Source organism: Lissotriton helveticus, chromosome 1_2 (assembly GCF_964261635.1).
Source record: "Lissotriton helveticus chromosome 1_2, aLisHel1.1, whole genome shotgun sequence".
Lineage (NCBI taxonomy): Eukaryota > Metazoa > Chordata > Amphibia > Caudata > Salamandridae > Lissotriton > Lissotriton helveticus.
In genome coordinates, this window is record NC_136058.1 from 324,920,364 (window position 1) to 324,939,502 (window position 19,139).

Here is a 19,139-nt window from a genome sequence, read left to right on the forward strand (position 1 = left end):
GGCATATAAAACTTGGCAGCGAAGCAGTCAATCTATTTCTCATTTCACCTGTGTCTTCAGTCTTACATATATTCCACCTCTTCTCTGTGCATGCAAAGTATGTGTTTGTTTGAAGCACTTCATTTTTGTGCAACATAGGAACTATTTAATTTCTCCTTAAAAGCTCTGCCTACGTGCAAGATGTACGAACTATCATTGCAGTTGCAAGAAGGCTGGTCTGAAGAATCAGGCCATTTGCAAACGCAAAATGGCTTTTTCTGATGTATTAAATGGAAGGTATTCGAAAGGGGTGTTTGGGTGTACCTTCCAAATACCGAATTGTAGTGGTACGTAGAAATGTTTTTCCACCATAATTTGGCCCAAAACAATCATACTTCATCACCATCTCAGTGATTGTGGTAACCAATCCTCAAATGATAAGGTGTCCCGTAAAAACCTCTTCCCCTTTAAGAATGTTTCAAAACAATCATTGTATGTAGAGGCATTGGTCCTATGTACCACTGCCTATTCAAATAAAATAACAATGAAACAAATATCTGTTTTTTAAATGATCCAGTTTTCCAGTAATAAATAATATTAAGGACTACTTCTCCTGTTCCACAGTTTCAAGGTTGTACTTTCCGGAACAACTTAGTATGATCCTCTCACTCTTTCATGATGTACTGATATTTTGTCATTCTGGTTGCACTTTAAAGCTGGGGATATAGCTCAGTGGTAGAGCATTTGACTGAAGATCAAGAGGTTCCTGGTGTCCCCTCACCCTATTTTGATTCTGTTGTTTGTAATTGGGACTTTCCATCAATTCCATTTGGATCATCTTTGACAGAGTCAGTGTTCCCTTGGATATTGCACTTTAATGGCATTACAGTGTTTGCTTCTCAAAACCTGTGAGTAAATGCAGTTTTTAACACTCGGCTTGGTATTCCCTTTGGGAAATTTCTGAAACATCATTGATCAATTTTGGAATTCGGCTCTTCCTTTCACAGCACTAAACAAAGGGAATGGACTATTAAACCAATTGACAACTTTGTTATACTGTTTGGTGCTTTCTTGTATTGCACTGAAGAAATGGCATATAAAACTTGGCAGCGAAGCAGTCAATCTATTTCTCATATCACCTGTGTCTTCAGTCTTACATATATTCCACCTCTTCTCTGTGCATGCAAAGTATGTGTTTGTTTGAAGCACTTCATTTTTGTGCAACATAGGAACTATTTAATTTCTCCTTAAAAGCTCTGCCTACGTGCAAGATGTACGAACTATCATTGCAGTTGCAAGAAGGCTGGTCTGAAGAATCAGGCCATTTGCAGATGCAAAATGGCTTTTTCTGATGTATTAAATGGAAGGTATTCGAAAGGGGTGTTTGGGTGTACCTTCCAAATACCGAATTGTAGTGGTACGTAGAAATGTTTTTCCACCATAATTTGGCCCAAAACAATCATACTTCATCATCATCTCTGTGATTGTGGTAACCAATCCTCAAATGATAAGGTGTCCTGTAAAAACCTCTTCCCCTTTAAGAATGTTTCAAAACAATCATTGTATGTAGAGGCATTGGTCCTATGTACCTCTGCCTATTCAAATAAAATAACAATAAAACAAATAAATCTGTTTTTTAAATGATCCAGTTTTCCTTTAATTAATAATATTAAGGACTGCTTCTCCTGCTCCACAGTTTCAAGGTTGTACTTTCTGGCACAACTTAGTATGAGCCTCACACTCTTTCATGATGTACTGATATTTTGTCATTCTGATTTTACTGGAAAACTGGGGATATAGCTCAGTGGTAGAGCATTTGACTGCAGATCAAGAGGTCCCTGGTTCAAATCCGGGTGTCGCCTCACCCTATTTTGATTCTGTTGTTTGTAATTGGGACTTTTCATCAATTCCATTTGGATCATCTTTGACAGAGTCAGTGTTCCCTTAGATATTGCACTTTAACAGCATTTCAGTTCCTGCTCAAAACATGTGAGTAAATGCAGTTTTTAACACTCGGCTTGTTATTCCCTTTGGGAAATTTCTGAAACATCATTGATCAATTTTGGAATTCGGCTCTTCCTTTCACAGCACTAAACAAAGGGAATGGACTATTAAACCAATTGACAACTTTGTTATACTGTTTGGTGCTTTCTTGTATTGCACTGAAGAAATGGCGTATAAAACTTGGCAGCGAAGCAGTCAATCTATTTCTCATTTCACCTGTGTCTTCAGTCTTACATATATTCCACCTCTTCTCTGTGCATGCAAAGTATGTGTTTGTTTGAAGCACTTCATTTTTGTGCAACGTAGGAACTATAAAATTTTCCTTAAAAGGTCTGCCTACGTGCAAGATGTACGAACTATCATTGCAGTTGCAAGAAGGCTGGTCTGAAGAATCAGGCCATTTGCAAACGCAAAATGGCTTTTTCTGATGTATTAAATGGAAGGTATTCGAAAGGGGTGTTTGGGTGTACCTTCCAAATACCGAATTGTAGTGGTACGTAGAAATGTTTTTCCACCATAATTTGGCCCAAAACAATCATACTTCATCACCATCTCAGTGATTGTGGTAACCAATCCTCAAATGATAAGGTGTCCCGTAAAAACCTCTTCCCCTTTAAGAATGTTTCAAAACAATCATTGTATGTAGAGGCATTGGTCCTATGTACCACTGCCTATTCAAATAAAATAACAATGAAACAAATATCTGTTTTTTAAATGATCCAGTTTTCCTTTAATAAATCATATTAAGGACTACTTCTCCTGTTCCACAGTTTCAAGGTTGTACTTTCCGGAACCACTTAGTATGATCCTCTCACTCTTTCATGATGTACTGATATTTTGTCATTCTGGTTGTACTTTAAAGCTGGGGATATAGCTCAGTGGTAGAGCATTTGATTGCAGATCAAGAGGTCCCTGGTTCAAATCCTGGTGTCCCCTCACCCTATTTTGATTCTGTTGTTTGTAATTGGGACTTTCTATCAATTCCATTTGGATCATCTTTGACAGAGTCAGTGTTCCCTTGGATATTGCACTTTAATGGCATTACAGTGTTTGCTTCTCAAAACCTGTGAGTAAATGCAGTTTTTAACACTCGGCTTGGTATTCCCTTTGGGAAATTTCTGAAACATCATTGATCAATTTTGGAATTCGGCTCTTCCTATCACAGCACTAAACAAAGGGAATGTACTATTAAACCAAGTGACAACTTTGTTATACTGTTTGGTGCTTTGTTGTATTGCACTGAAGAAATGGCATATAAAACTTGGCAGCGAAGCAGTCAATCTATTTCTCATTTCACCTGTGTCTTCAGTCTTACATGTATTCCACCTCTTCTCTGTGCATGCAAAGTATGTGTTTGTTTGAAGCACTTCATTTTTGTGCAACGTAGGAACTATTTAATTTCTCCTTAAAAGCTCTGCCTACGTGCAAGATGTACGAACTATCGTTGCAGTTGCAAGAAGGCTGGTCTGAAGAATCAGGCCATTTGCAAACGCAAAATGGCTTTTTCTGATGTATTAAATGGAAGGTATTCGAAAGGGGTGTTTGGGTGTACCTTCCAAATACCGAATTGTAGTGGTACGTAGAAATGTTTTTCCACCATAATTTGGCCCAAAACAATCATACTTCATCATCATCTCTGTGATTGTGGTAACCAATCCTCAAATGATAAGGTGTCCCGTAAAAACCTCTTCCCCTTTAAGAATGTTTCAAAACAATCATTGTATGTAGAGGCATTGGTCCTATGTACCACTGCCTATTCAAATAAAATAACATTGAAACAAATAAATCTGTTTTTTAAGTGATCCAGTTTTCCTTTAATAAATAATATTAAGGACTACTTCTCCTGTTCCACAGTTTCAAGGTTGTACTTTCTGGCACAACTTAGTATGAGCCTCACACTCTTTCATGATGTACTGATATTTTGTCATTCTGATTTTACTGAAAAGCTGGGGATATAGCTCAGTGGTAGAGCGTTTGACTGCAGATCAAGAGGTCCCTGGTTCAAATCCGGGTGTCCCCTCACCCTATTTTGATTCTGTTGTTTGTAATTGGGACTTTTCATCAATTCCATTTGGATCATCTTTGACAGAGTCAGTGTTCCCTTGGATATTGCACTTTAATAGCATTTCAGTGTTTCCTGCTCAAAACTTGTGAGTAAATGCAGTTTTTAACACTCCGCTTGTTATTCCCTTTGGGAAATTTCTGAAACATCATTGATCAATTTTGGAATTCGGCTCTTCCTTTCACAGCACTAAACAAAGGGAATGGACTATGAAACCAATTGACAACTTTGTTATACTGTTTGGTGCTTTCTTGTATTGCACTGAAGAAATGGCGTATAAAACTTGGCAGCGAAGCAGTCAATCTATTTCTCATTTCACCTGTGTCTTCAGTCTTACATATATTCCACCTCTTCTCTGTGCATGCAAAGTATGTGTTTGTTTGAAGCACTTCATTTTTGTGCAACGTAGGAACTATTTAATTTCTCCTTAAAAGCTCTTCCTACGTGCAAGATGTACGAACTATCATTGCAGTTGCAAGAAGGCTGGTCTGAAGAATCAGGCCATTTGCAAACGCAAAATGGCTTTTTCTGATGTATTAAATGGAAGGTATTCAAAAGGGGTGTTTGGGTGTACCTTCCAAATACCAAATTGTAGTGGTACGTAGAAATGTTTTGCCACCATAATTTGGCCCAAAACAATCATACTTCATCATCATCTCCGTGATTGTGGTAACCAATCCTCAAATGATAAGGTGTCCCGTAAAAACCTCTTCCCCTTTAAGAATGTTTCAAAACAATCATTGTATGTAGAGGCATTGGTCCTATGTACCACTGCCTATTCAAATAAAATAACAATGAAACAAATAAATCTGTTTTTTAAATGATCCAGTTTTCCTTTAATAAATAATATTAAGGACTACTTCTCCTGTTCCACAGTTTCAAGGTTGTACTTTCTGGCACAACTTAGTATGATCCTCACACTCTTTCATGATGTACTGATATTTTGTCATTCTGATTTTACAGAAAAGCTGGGGATATAGCTCAGTGGTAGAGCATTTGACTGCAGATCAAGAGTTCTCTGGTTCAAATCCGGGTGTCCTCTCACCCTATTTTGATTCTGTTGTTTGTAATTGGGACTTTTCATCAATTCCATTTGGATCATCTTTGACAGAGTCAGTGTTCCCTTGGATATTGCACTTCAACAGCATTTCAGTTCCTGCTCAAAACCTGTGAGTAAATGCAGTTTTTAACACTTTGCTTGTTATTCCCTTTGGGAAATTTCTGAAACATCATTGATCAATTTTGGAATTCGGCTCTTCCTTTCACAGCACTAAACAAAGGGAATGGACTATTAAACCAATTGACAACTTTGTTATACTGTTTGGTGCTTTCTTGTATTGCACTGAAGAAATGGCGTATAAAACTTGGCAGCGAAGCAGTCAATCTATTTCTCATTTCACCTGTGTCTTCAGTCTTACATATATTCCACCTCTTCTCTGTGCATGCAAAGTATGTGTTTGTTTGAAGCACTTCATTTTTGTGCAACGTAGGAACTATTTAATTTTTCCTTAAAAGCTCTGCCTACGTGCAAGATGTACGAACTATCATTGCAGTTGCAAGAAGGCTGGTCTGAAGAATCAGGCCATTTGCAAACGCAAAATGGCTTTTTCTGATGTATTAAATGGAAGGTATTCGAAAGGGGTGTTTTGGTGTACCTTCCAAATACCGAATTGTAGTGGTACTTAGAAATGTTTTTCCACCATAATTTGGCCCAAAACAATCATACTTCATCACCATCTCAGTGATTGTGGTAACCAATCCTCAAATGATAAGGTGTCCCGTAAAAACCTCTTCCCCTTTAAGAATGTTTCAAAACAATCATTGTATGTAGAGGCATTGGTCCTATGTACCACTGCCTATTCAAATAAAATAACAATGAAACAAATATCTGTTTTTTAAATGATCCAGTTTTCCTTTAATAAATAATATTAAGGACTACTTCTCCTGTTCCACAGTTTCAAGGTTGTACTTTCCGGAACAACTTAGTATGATCCTCTCACTCTTTCATGATGTACTGATATTTTGTCATTCTGGTTGTATTTTAAAGCTGGGGATATAGCTCAGTGGTAGAGCATTTGACTGCAGATCAAGAGGTCCCTGGTTCAAATCCTGGTGTCCCCTCACCCTATTTTGATTCTGTTGTTTGTAATTGGGACTTTCCATCAATTCCATTTGGATCATCTTTGACAGAGTCAGTGTTCCCTTGGATATTGCACTTTAATGGCATTACAGTGTTTGCTTCTCAAAACCTGTGAGTAAATGCAGTTTTTAACACTCGGCTTGGTATTCCCTTTGGGAAATTTCTGAAACATCATTGATCAATTTTGGAATTCGGCTCTTCCTTTCACAGCACTAAACAAAGGGAATGGACTATTAAACCAATTGACAACTTTGTTATACTGTTTGGTGCTTTCTTGTATTGCACTGAAGAAATGGCTTATAAAACTTGGCAGCGAAGCAGTCAATCTATTTCTCATTTCACCTGTGTCTTCAGTCTTACATATATTCCACCTCTTCTCTGTGCATGCAAAGTATGTGTTTGTTTGAAGCACTTCATTTTTGTGCAACGTAGGAACTATTTAATTTTTCCTTAAAAGGTCTGCCTACGTGCAAGATGTACGAACTATCATTGCAGTTGCAAGAAAGCTGGTCTGAAGAATCAGGCCATTTGCAAACGCAAAATGGCTTTTTCTGATGTATTAAATGGAAGGTATTCGAAAGGGGTGTTTGGGTGTACCTTCCAAATACCGAATTGTAGTGGTACGTAGAAATGTTTTTCCACCATAATTTGGCCCAAAACAATCATACTTCATCACCATCTCAGTGATTGTGGTAACCAATCCTCAAATGATAAGGTGTCCCGTAAAAACCTCTTCCCCTTTAAGAATGTTTCAAAACAATCATTGTATGTAGAGGCATTGGTCCTATGTACAACTGCCTATTCAAATAAAATAACAATGAAACAAATATCTGTTTTTTAAATGATCCAGTTTTCCTTTAATAAATCATATTAAGGACTACTTCTCCTGTTCCACAGTTTCAAGGTTGAACTTTCCGGAACAACTTAGTATGATCCTCTCACTCTTTCATGATGTACTGATATTTTGTCATTCTGGTTGTACTTTAAAGCTGGGGATATAGCTCAGTGGTAGAGCATTTGATTGCAGATCAAGAGGTCCCTGGTTCAAATCCTGGTGTCCCCTCACCCTATTTTGATTCTGTTGTTTGTAATTGGGACTTTCTATCAATTCCATTTGGATCATCTTTGACAGAGTCAGTGTTCCCTTGGATATTGCACTTTAATGGCATTACAGTGTTTGCTTCTCAAAACCTGTGAGTAAATGCAGTTTTTAACACTCGGCTTGGTATTCCCTTTGGGAAATTTCTGAAACATCATTGATCAATTTTGGAATTCGGCTCTTCCTATCACAGCACTAAACAAAGGGAATGTACTATTAAACCAAGTGACAACGTTGTTATACTGTTTGGTGCTTTGTTGTATTGCACTGAAGAAATGGCATATAAAACTTGGCAGCGAAGCAGTCAATCTATTTCTCATTTCACCTGTGTCTTCAGTCTTACATGTATTCCACCTCTTCTCTGTGCATGCAAAGTATGTGTTTGTTTGAAGCACTTCATTTTTGTGCAACGTAGGAACTATTTAATTTCTCCTTAAAAGCTCTGCCTACGTGCAAGATGTACGAACTATCGTTGCAGTTGCAGGAAGGCTGGTCTGAAGAATCAGGCCATTTGCAAACGCAAAATGGCTTTTTCTGATGTATTAAATGGAAGGTATTCGAAAGGGGTGTTTGGGTGTACCTTCCAAATACCGAATTGTAGTGGTACGTAGAAATGTTTTTCCACCATAATTTGGCCCAAAACAATCATACTTCATCATCATCTCTGTGATTGTGGTAACCAATCCTCAAATGATAAGGTGTCCCGTAAAAACCTCTTCCCCTTTAAGAATGTTTCAAAACAATCATTGTATGTAGAGGCATTGGTCCTATGTACCACTGCCTATTCAAATAAAATAACATTGAAACAAATAAATCTGTTTTTTAAGTGATCCAGTTTTCCTTTAATAAATAATATTAAGGACTACTTCTCCTGTTCCACAGTTTCAAGGTTGTACTTTCTGGCACAACTTAGTATGAGCCTCACACTCTTTCATGATGTACTGATATTTTGTCATTCTGATTTTACTGAAAAGCTGGGGATATAGCTCAGTGGTAGAGCGTTTGACTGCAGATCAAGAGGTCCCTGGTTCAAATCCGGGTGTCCCCTCACCCTATTTTGATTCTGTTGTTTGTAATTGGGACTTTTCATCAATTCCATTTGGATCATCTTTGACAGAGTCAGTGTTCCCTTGGATATTGCACTTTAATAGCATTTCAGTGTTTCCTGCTCAAAACTTGTGAGTAAATGCAGTTTTTAACACTCCGCTTGTTATTCCCTTTGGGAAATTTCTGAAACATCATTGATCAATTTTGGAATTCGGCTCTTCCTTTCACAGCACTAAACAAAGGGAATGGACTATGAAACCAATTGACAACTTTGTTATACTGTTTGGTGCTTTCTTGTATTGCACTGAAGAAATGGCGTATAAAACTTGGCAGCGAAGCAGTCAATCTATTTCTCATTTCACCTGTGTCTTCAGTCTTACATATATTCCACCTCTTCTCTGTGCATGCAAAGTATGTGTTTGTTTGAAGCACTTCATTTTTGTGCAACGTAGGAACTATTTAATTTCTCCTTAAAAGCTCTTCCTACGTGCAAGATGTACGAACTATCATTGCAGTTGCAAGAAGGCTGGTCTGAAGAATCAGGCCATTTGCAAACGCAAAATGGCTTTTTCTGATGTATTAAATGGAAGGTATTCGAAAGGGGTGTTTGGGTGTACCTTCCAAATACCAAATTGTAGTGGTACGTAGAAATGTTTTGCCACCATAATTTGGCCCAAAACAATCATACTTCATCATCATCTCCGTGATTGTGGTAACCAATCCTCAAATGATAAGGTGTCCCGTAAAAACCTCTTCCCCTTTAAGAATGTTTCAAAACAATCATTGTATGTAGAGGCATTGGTCCTATGTACCACTGCCTATTCAAATAAAATAACAATGAAACAAATAAATCTGTTTTTTAAATGACCCAGTTTTCCTTTAATAAATAATATTAAGGACTACTTCTCCTGTTCCACAGTTTCAAGGTTGTACTTTCTGGCACAACTTAGTATGATCCTCACACTCTTTCATGATGTACTGATATTTTGTCATTCTGATTTTACAGAAAAGCTGGGGATATAGCTCAGTGGTAGAGCATTTGACTGCAGATCAAGAGTTCTCTGGTTCAAATCCGGGTGACCTCTCACCCTATTTTGATTCTGTTGTTTGTAATTGGGACTTTTCATCAATTCCATTTGGATCATCTTTGACAGAGTCAGTGTTCCCTTGGATATTGCACTTCAACAGCGTTTCAGTTCCTGCTCAAAACCTGTGAGTAAATGCAGTTTTTAACACTTTGCTTGTTATTCCCTTTGGGAAATTTCTGAAACATCATTGATCAATTTTGGAATTCGGCTCTTCCTTTCACAGCACTAAACAAAGGGAATGGACTATTAAACCAATTGACAACTTTGTTATACTGTTTGGTGCTTTCTTGTATTGCACTGAAGAAATGGCGTATAAAACTTGGCAGCGAAGCAGTCAATCTATTTCTCATTTCACCTGTGTCTTCAGTCTTACATATATTCCACCTCTTCTCTGTGCATGCAAAGTATGTGTTTGTTTGAAGCACTTCATTTTTGTGCAACGTAGGAACTATTTAATTTTTCCTTAAAAGCTCTGCCTACGTGCAAGATGTACGAACTATCATTGCAGTTGCAAGAAGGCTGGTCTGAAGAATCAGGCCATTTGCAAACGCAAAATGGCTTTTTCTGATGTATTAAATGGAAGGTATTCGAAAGGGGTGTTTGGGTGTACCTTCCAAATACCGAATTGTAGTGGTACTTAGAAATGTTTTTCCACCATAATTTGGCCCAAAACAATCATACTTCATCACCATCTCAGTGATTGTGGTAACCAATCCTCAAATGATAAGGTGTCCCGTAAAAACCTCTTCCCCTTTAAGAATGTTTCAAAACAATCATTGTATGCAGAGGCATTGGTCCTATGTACCACTGCCTATTCAAATAAAATAACAATGAAACAAATATCTGTTTTTTAAATGATCCAGTTTTCCTTTAATAAATAATATTAAGGACTACTTCTCCTGTTCCACAGTTTCAAGGTTGTACTTTCCGGAACAACTTAGTATGATCCTCTCACTCTTTCATGATGTACTGATATTTTGTCATTCTGGCTGTATTTTAAAGCTGGGGATATAGCTCAGTGGTAGAGCATTTGACTGCAGATCAAGAGGTCCCTGGTTCAAATCCTGGTGTCCCCTCACCCTATTTTGATTCTGTTGTTTGTAATTGGGACTTTCCATCAATTCCATTTGGATCATCTTTGACAGAGTCAGTGTTCCCTTGGATATTGCACTTTAATGGTATTACAGTGTTTGCTTCTCAAAACCTGTGAGTAAATGCAGTTTTTAACACTCGGCTTGGTATTCCCTTTGGGAAATTTCTGAAACATCATTGATCAATTTTGGAATTCGGCTCTTCCTTTCACAGCACTAAACAAAGGGAATGGACTATTAAACCAATTGACAACTTTGTTATACTGTTTGGTGCTTTCTTGTATTGCACTGAAGAAATGGCTTATAAAACTTGGCAGCGAAGCAGTCAATCTATTTCTCATTTCACCTGTGTCTTCAGTCTTACATATATTCCACCTCTTCTCTGTGCATGCAAAGTATGTGTTTGTTTGAAGCACTTCATTTTTGTGCAACGTAGGAACTATTTAATTTTTCCTTAAAAGCTATGCCTACGTGCAAGATGTACGAACTATCGTTGCAGTTGCAAGAAGGCTGGTCTGAAGAATCAGGCCATTTGCAAACGCAAAATTGCTTTTTTCTGATGTATTAAATGGAAGGTATTCGAAAGGGGTGTTTGGGTGTACCTTCCAAATACCGAATTGTAGTGGTACGTAGAAATGTTTTTCCACCATAATTTGGCCCAAAACAATCATACTTCATCACCATCTCAGTGATTGTGGTAACCAATCCTCAAATGATAAGGTGTCCCGTAAAAACCTCTTCCCCTTTAAGAATGTTTCAAAACAATCATTGTATGTAGAGGCATTGGTCCTATGTACCACTGCCTATTCAAATAAAATAACAATGAAACAAATATCTGTTTTTTAAATGATCCAGTTTTCCTTTAATAAATCATATTAAGGACTACTTCTCCTGTTCCACAGTTTCAAGGTTGTACTTTCCGGAACAACTTAGAATGATCCTCTCACTCTTTCATGATGTACTGATATTTTGTCATTCTGGTTGTACTTTAAAGCTGGGGTTATAGCTCAGTGGTAGAGCATTTGACTGCAGATCAAGAGGTCCCTGGTTCAAATCCTGGTGTCCCTCTCTCCCTATTTTGATTCTGTTGTTTGTAATTGGGACTTTCCATCAATTCCATTTGGATCATCTTTGACAGAGTCAGTGTTCCCTTGGATATTGCACTTTAATGGCATTACAGTGTTTGCTTCTCAAAACCTGTGAGTAAATGCAGTTTTTAACACTCGGCTTGGTATTCCCTTTGGGAAATTTCTGAAACATCATTGATCAATTTTGGAATTCGGCTCTTCCTTTCACAGCACTGAACAAAGGGAATGGACTATTAAACCAATTGACAACTTTGTTATACTGTTTGGCGCTTTGTTGTATTGCACTGAAGAAATGGCATATAAAACTTAGCAGCGAAGCAGTCAATCTATTTCTCATTTCACATGTGTCTTCAGTCTTACATGTATTCCACCTCTTCTCTGTGCATGCAAAGTATGTGTTTGTTTGAAGCACTTCATTTTTGTGCAACGTAGGAACTATTTAATTTCTCCTTAAAAGCTCTGCCTACGTGCAAGATGTACGAACTATCATTGCAGTTGCAAGAAGGCTGGTCTGAAGAATCAGGCCATTTGCAAACGCAAAATGGCTTTTTCTGATGTATTAAATGGAAGGTATTCGAAAGGGGTGTTTGGGTGTACCTTCCAAATACCGAATTGTAGTGGTACGTAGAAATGTTTTTCCACCATAATTTGGCCCAAAACAATCATACTTCATCATCATCTCTGTGATTGTGGTAACCAATCCTCAAATGATAAGGTGTCCCGTAAAAACCTCTTCCCCTTTAAGAATGTTTCAAAACAATCATTGTATGTAGAGGCATTGGTCCTATGTACCACTGCCTATTCAAATAAAATAACATTGAAACAAATAAATCTGTTTTTTAAGTGATCCAGTTTTCCTTTAATAAATAATATTAAGGACTACTTCTCCTGTTCCACAGTTTCAAGGTTGTACTTTCTGGCACAACTTAGTATGAGCCTCACACTCTTTCATGATGTACTGATATTTTGTCATTCTGATTTTACTGGAAAGCTGGGGATATAACTCAGTGGTAGAGCATTTGACTGCAGATCAAGAGGTCCCTGGTTTAAATCCGCGTGTCCCCTCACCCTATTTTGATTCTGTTGTTTGTAATTGGGACTTTTCATCAATTCCATTTGGATCATCTTTGACAGAGTCAGTGTTCCCTTGGATATTGCACTTTAACAGCATTTCAGTTCCTGCTCAAAACCTGTGAGTAAATGCAGTTTTTAACACTCGGCTTGTTATTCCCTTTGGGAAATTTCTGAAACATCATTGATCAATTTTGGAATTCGGCTCTTCCTTTCACAGCACTAAACAAAGGGAATGGACTATTAAACCAATTGACAACTTTGTAATACTGTTTGGTGCTTTCTTGTATTGCACTGAAGAAATGGCGTATAAAACTTGGCAGCGAAGCAGTCAATCTATTTCTCATTTCACCTGTGTCTTCAGTCTTACATATATTCCACCTCTTCTCTGTGCATGCAAAGTATGTGTTTGTTTGAAGCACTTCATTTTTGTGCAACGTAGGAACTATTTAATTTTTCCTTAAAAGCTCTGCCTACGTGCAAGATGTACGAACTATCATTGCAGTTGCAAGAAGGCTGGTCTGAAGAATCAGGCCATTTGCAAACGCAAAATGGCTTTTTCTGATGTATTAAATGGAAGGTATTCGAAAGGGGTGTTTGGGTGTACCTTCCAAATACCGAATTGTAGTGGTACGTAGAAATGTTTTTCCACCATAATTTGGCCCAAAACAATCATACTTCATCACCATCTCAGTGATTGTGGTAACCAATCCTCAAATGATAAGGTGTCCCGTAAAAACCTCTTCCCCTTTAAGAATGTTTCAAAACAATCATTGTATGTAGAGGCATTGGTCCTATGTACCACTGCCTATTCAAATAAAATAACAATGAAACAAATATCTGTTTTTTAAATGATCCAGTTTTCCTTTAATAAATAATATTAAGGACTACTTCTCCTGTTCCACAGTTTCAAGGTTGTACTTTCCGGAACAACTTAGTATGATCCTCTCACTCTTTCATGATGTACTGATATTTTGTCATTCTGGTTGCACTTTAAAGCTGGGGATATAGCTCAGTGGTAGAGCATTTGACTGAAGATCAAGAGGTTCCTGGTGTCCCCTCACCCTATTTTGATTCTGTTGTTTGTAATTGGGACTTTCCATCAATTCCATTTGGATCATCTTTGACAGAGTCAGTGTTCCCTTGGATATTGCACTTTATTGGCATAACAGTGTTTGCTTCTCAAAACCTGTGAGTAAATGCTGTTTTTAACACTCGGCTTGGTATTCCCTTTGGGAAATTTCTGAAACATCATTGATCAATTTTGGAATTCGGCTCTTCCTTTCACAGCACTAAACAAAGAGAATGGACTATTAAACCAATTGACAACTTTGTTATACTGTTTGGTGCTTTCTTGTATTGCACTGAAGAAATGGCATATAAAACTTGGCAGCGAAGCAGTCAATCTATTTCTCATTTCACCTGTGTCTTCAGTCTTACATATATTCCACCTCTTCTCTGTGCATGCAAAGTATGTGTTTGTTTGAAGCACTTCATTTTTGTGCAACATAGGAACTATTTAATTTCTCCTTAAAAGCTCTGCCTACGTGCAAGATGTACGAACTATCATTGCAGTTGCAAGAAGGCTGGTCTGAAGAATCAGGCCATTTGCAAATGCAAAATGGCATTTTCTGATGTATTAAATGGAAGGTATTCGAAAGGGGTGTTTGGGTGTACCTTCCAAATACCGAATTGTAGTGGTACGTAGAAATGTTTTTCCACCATAATTTGGCCCAAAACAATCATACTTCATCATCATCTCTGTGATTATGGTAACCAATCCTCAAATGATAAGGTGTCCCGTAAAAACCTCTTCCCCTTTAAGAATGTTTCAAAACAATCATTGTATGTAGAGGCATTGGTCCTATGTACCTCTGCCTATTCAAATAAAATAACAATAAAACAAATCTGTTTTTTAAATGATCCAGTTTTCCTTTAATAAATAATATTAAGGACTGCTTCTCCTGCTCCACAGTTTCAAGGTTGTACTTTCTGGCACAACTTAGTATGAGCCTCACACTCTTTCATGATGTACTGATATTTTGTCATTCTGATTTTACTGGAAAGCTGGGGATATAGCTCAGTGGTAGAGCATTTGACTGCAGATCAAGAGGTCCCTGGTTCAAATCCGTGTGTCCCCTCACCCTATTTTGATTCTGTTGTTTGTAATTGGGACTTTTCATCAATTCCATTTGGATCATCTTTGACAGAGTCAGTGTTCCCTTGGATATTGCACTTTAACAGCATTTCAGTTCCTGCTCAAAACCTGTGAGTAAATGCAGTTTTTAACACTCGGCTTGTTATTCCCTTTGGGAAATTTCTGAAACATCATTGATCAATTTTGGAATTCGGCTCTTCCTTTCACAGCACTAAACAAAGGGAATGGACTATTAAACCAATTGACAACTTTGTAATACTGTTTGGTGCTTTCTTGTATTGCACTGAAGAAATGGCGTATAAAACTTGGCAGCGAAGCAGTCAATCTATTTCTCATTTCACCTGTGTCTTCAGTCTTACATATATTCCACCTCTTCTCTGTGCATGCAAAGTATGTGTTTGTTTGAAGCACTTCATTTTTGTGCAACGTAGGAACTATTTAATTTTTCCTTAAAAGCTCTGCCTACGTGCAAGATGTACGAACTATCATTGCAGTTGCAAGAAGGCTGGTCTGAAGAATCAGGCCATTTGCAAACGCAAAATGGCTTTTTCTGATGTATTAAATGGAAGGTATTCGAAAGGGGTCTTTGGGTGTACCTTCCAAATACCGAATTGTAGTGGTACGTAGAAATGTTTTTCCACCATAATTTGGCCCAAAACAATCATACTTCATCACCATCTCAGGGATTGTGGTAACCAATCCTCAAATGATAAGGTGTCCCGTAAAAACCTCTTCCCCTTTAAGAATGTTTCAAAACAATCATTGTATGTAGAGGTATTGGTCCTATGTACCACTGCCTATTCAAATAAAATAACAATGAAACAAATATCTGTTTTTTAAATGATCCAGTTTTCCTTTAATAAATAATATTAAGGACTACTTCTCCTCATCCACAGTTTCAAGGTTGTACTTTCCGGAGCAGCTTAGTATGATCCTCTCACTCTTTCATGATGTACTGATATTTTGTCATTCTGGTTGTAGTTTAAAGCTTGGGATATTGCTCAGTGGTAGAGCATTTGACTGCAGATCAAGAGGTCCCTGGTTCAAATCCTGGTATCCCCTCACCCTATTTTGATTCTGTTGTTTGTAATTGGGACTTTACATCAATTCCATTTGGATCATCTTTGACAGAGTCAGTGTTCCCTTGGATATTGCACTTTAATGGCATTACAGTGTTTGCTTCTCAAAACCTGTGAGTAAATGCAGTTTTTAACACTCGGCTTGGTATTCCCTTTGGGAAATTTCTGAAACATCATTGATCAATTTTGGAATTCGGCTCTTCCTTTCACAGCACTAAACAAAGGGAATGGACTATTAAACCAATTGACAACTTTGTTATACTGTTTGGTGCTTTCTTGTATTGCACTGAAGAAATGGCATATAAAACTTGGCAGCGAAGCAGTCAATCTATTTCTCATTTCACCTGTGTCTTCAGTCTTACATATATTCCACCTCTTCTCTGTGCATGCAAAGTATGTGTTTGTTTGAAGCACTTCATTTTTGTGCAACGTAGGAACTATTTAATTTCTCCTTAAAAGCTCTGCCTACGTGCAAGATGTACGAACTATCATTGCAGTTGCAAGAAGGCTGGTCTGAAGAATCAGGCCATTTGCAAACGCAAAATGGCTTTTTCTGATGTATTAAATGGAAGGTATTCGAAAGGGGTGTTTGGGTGTACCTTCCAAATACCGAATTGTAGTGGTACGTAGAAATGTTTTTCCACCATAATTTGACCCAAAACAATCATACCTCATCATCATCTCTGTGATTGTGGTAACCAATCCTCAAATAATAAGGTGTCCCATAAAAACCTCTTCCCCTTTAAGAATGTTTCAAAACAATCATTGTATGTAGAGGTATTGGTCCTATGTACCACTGCCTATTCAAATAAAATACCAATTAAACAAATAAATCTGTTTTTTAAATGATCCAGTTTTCCTTTGATAAATAATATTAAGGACTACTTCTCCTGTTCCACAGTTTCAAGGTTGTACTTTCTGGCACAACTTAGTATGAACCTCACACTCTTTCATGATGTACTGATATTTTGTCATTCTGATTTTACTAAAAAGCTGGGGATATAGCTCAGTGGTAGAGCATTTGACTGCAGATCAAGAGGTCCCTGGTTCAAATCCGGGTGTCCTCTCACCCTATTTTGATTCTGTTGTTTGTAATTGGGACTTTTCATCAATTCCATTTGGATCATCTTTGACAGAGTCAGTGTTCACTTGGATATTGCACTTTAATAGCATTTCAGTGTTTCCTGCTCAAAACCTGTGAGTAAATGCAGTTTTTAACACTCGGCTTGTTATTCCCTTTGGGAAATTTCTGAAACATCATTGATCAATTTCGGAATTCGGCTCTTCCTTTCACAGCACTAAACAAAGGGAATGGACTATGAAACCAATTGACAACTTTGTTATACTGTTTGGTGCTTTCTTGTATTGCACTGAAGAAATGGCGTATAAAACTTGGCAGCGAAGCAGTCAATCTATTTCTCATTTCACCTGTGTCTTCAGTCTTACATATATTCCACCTCTTCTCTGTGCATGCAAAGTATGTGTTTGTTTGAAGCACTTCATTTTTGTGCAACGTAGGAACTATTTAATTTCTCCTTAAAAGCTCTGCCTACGTGCAAGATGTACGAACTATCATTGCAGTTGCAAGAAGGCTGGTCTGAAGAATCAGGCCATTTGCAAACGCAAAATGGCTTTTTCTGATGTATTAAATGGAAGGTATTCGAAAGGGGTGTTTGGGTGTACCTTCCAAATACCGAATTGTAGTGGTAAGTAGAAATGTTTTTCCACCATAATTTGGCCCCAAACAATCATACTTCATCACCATCTCCGTGATTGTGGTAACCAATCCTCAAATGATAAGGTATCCCGTAAAAACCTCTTCCCCTTTAAGAATGTTTCAAAACAATCATTGTATGTAGAGGCATTGGTCCTATGTACCACTGCCTATTCAAATAAAATAACAATGAAACAAATATCTGTTTTTTAAATGATCCAGTTTTCCTTTAATAAATAATATTAAGGACTACTTCTCCTCATCCACAGTTTCAAGGTTGTACTTTCCGGAGCAACTTAGTATGATCCTCTCACTCTTTCATGATGTACTGATATTTTGTCATTCTGGTTGTACTTTAAAGCTTGGGATATAGCTCAGTGGTAGAGCATTTGACTGCAGATCAAGAGGTCCCTGGTTCAAATCCTGGTGTCCCCTCACCCTATTTTGATTCTGTTGTTTGTAATTGGGACTTTACATCAATTCCATTTGGATCATCTTTGACAGAGTCAGTGTTCCCTTGGATATTGCACTTTAATGGCAATACAGTGTTTGCTTCTCAAAACCTGTGAGTAAATGCAGTTTTTAACACTCGGCTTGGTATTCCCTTTGGGAAATTTCTGAAACATCATTGATCAATTTTGGAATTCGGCTCTTCCTTTCACAGCACTAAACAAAGGGAATGGACTATTAAACCAATTGACAACTTTGTTATACTGTTTGGTGCTTTCTTGTATTGCACTGAAGAAATGGCATATAAAACTTGGCAGCGAAGCAGTCAATCTATTTCTCATTTCACCTGTGTCTTCAGTCTTACATATATTCCACCTCTTCTCTGTGCATGCAAAGTATGTGTTTGTTTGAAGCACTTCATTTTTGTGCAACGTAGGAACTATTTAATTTCTCCTTAAAAGCTCTGCCTACGTGCAAGATGTACGAACTATCATTGCAGTTGCAAGAAGGCTGGTCTGAAGAATCAGGCCATTTGCAAACGCAAAATGGCTTTTTCTGATGTATTAAATGGAAGGTATTCGAAAGGGGTGTTTGGGTGTACCTTCCAAATACCGAATTGTAGTGGTACGTAGAAATGTTTTTCCACCATAATTTGACCCAAAACAATCATACCTCATCATCATCTCTGTGATTGTGGTAACCAATCCTCAAATGATAAGGTGTCCCATAAAAACCTCTTCCCCTTTAAGAATGTTTCAAAACAATCATTGTATGTAGAGGTATTGGTCCTATGTACCACTGCCTATTCAAATAAAATACCAATTAAACAAATAAATCTGTTTTTTAAATGATCCAGTTTTCCTTTGATAAATAATATTAAGGACTACTTCTCCTGTTCCACAGTTTCAAGGTTGTACTTTCTGGCACAACTTAGTATGAACCTCACACTCTTTCATGATGTACTGATATTTTGTCATTCTGATTTTACTAAAAAGCTGGGGATATAGCTCAGTGGTAGAGCATTTGACTGCAGATCAAGAGGTCCCTGGTTCAAATCCGGGTGTCCTCT

The 19,139-nt window shown here is 37.6% G+C and overlaps 9 non-coding genes across 9 annotated transcripts; all 9 read left to right on the top strand.

The window, feature by feature from the left end:
- Nucleotides 1–1,769: 1,769 nt before the first annotated feature.
- TRNAC-GCA (transfer RNA cysteine (anticodon GCA)) lies at nt 1,770–1,841 on the top strand. The gene has a single exon. It is a non-coding gene; the product is annotated as a tRNA-Cys (tRNA).
- A 1,006-nt stretch (nt 1,842–2,847) lies between these two features.
- Nucleotides 2,848–2,919, top strand: TRNAC-GCA (transfer RNA cysteine (anticodon GCA)). The gene has a single exon. It is a non-coding gene; the product is annotated as a tRNA-Cys (tRNA).
- A 1,012-nt stretch (nt 2,920–3,931) lies between these two features.
- On the top strand, nt 3,932–4,003 carry TRNAC-GCA (transfer RNA cysteine (anticodon GCA)). Its single transcript has one exon. It is a non-coding gene; the product is annotated as a tRNA-Cys (tRNA).
- Nucleotides 4,004–6,094: 2,091 nt separating this feature from the next.
- Nucleotides 6,095–6,166, top strand: TRNAC-GCA (transfer RNA cysteine (anticodon GCA)). Its single transcript has one exon. It is a non-coding gene; the product is annotated as a tRNA-Cys (tRNA).
- A 1,010-nt stretch (nt 6,167–7,176) lies between these two features.
- On the top strand, nt 7,177–7,248 carry TRNAC-GCA (transfer RNA cysteine (anticodon GCA)). The gene has a single exon. It is a non-coding gene; the product is annotated as a tRNA-Cys (tRNA).
- A 1,012-nt stretch (nt 7,249–8,260) lies between these two features.
- TRNAC-GCA (transfer RNA cysteine (anticodon GCA)) lies at nt 8,261–8,332 on the top strand. The gene has a single exon. It is a non-coding gene; the product is annotated as a tRNA-Cys (tRNA).
- A 2,091-nt stretch (nt 8,333–10,423) lies between these two features.
- TRNAC-GCA (transfer RNA cysteine (anticodon GCA)) lies at nt 10,424–10,495 on the top strand. Its single transcript has one exon. It is a non-coding gene; the product is annotated as a tRNA-Cys (tRNA).
- Nucleotides 10,496–16,901: 6,406 nt separating this feature from the next.
- On the top strand, nt 16,902–16,973 carry TRNAC-GCA (transfer RNA cysteine (anticodon GCA)). Its single transcript has one exon. It is a non-coding gene; the product is annotated as a tRNA-Cys (tRNA).
- A 2,094-nt stretch (nt 16,974–19,067) lies between these two features.
- On the top strand, nt 19,068–19,139 carry TRNAC-GCA (transfer RNA cysteine (anticodon GCA)). The gene has a single exon. It is a non-coding gene; the product is annotated as a tRNA-Cys (tRNA).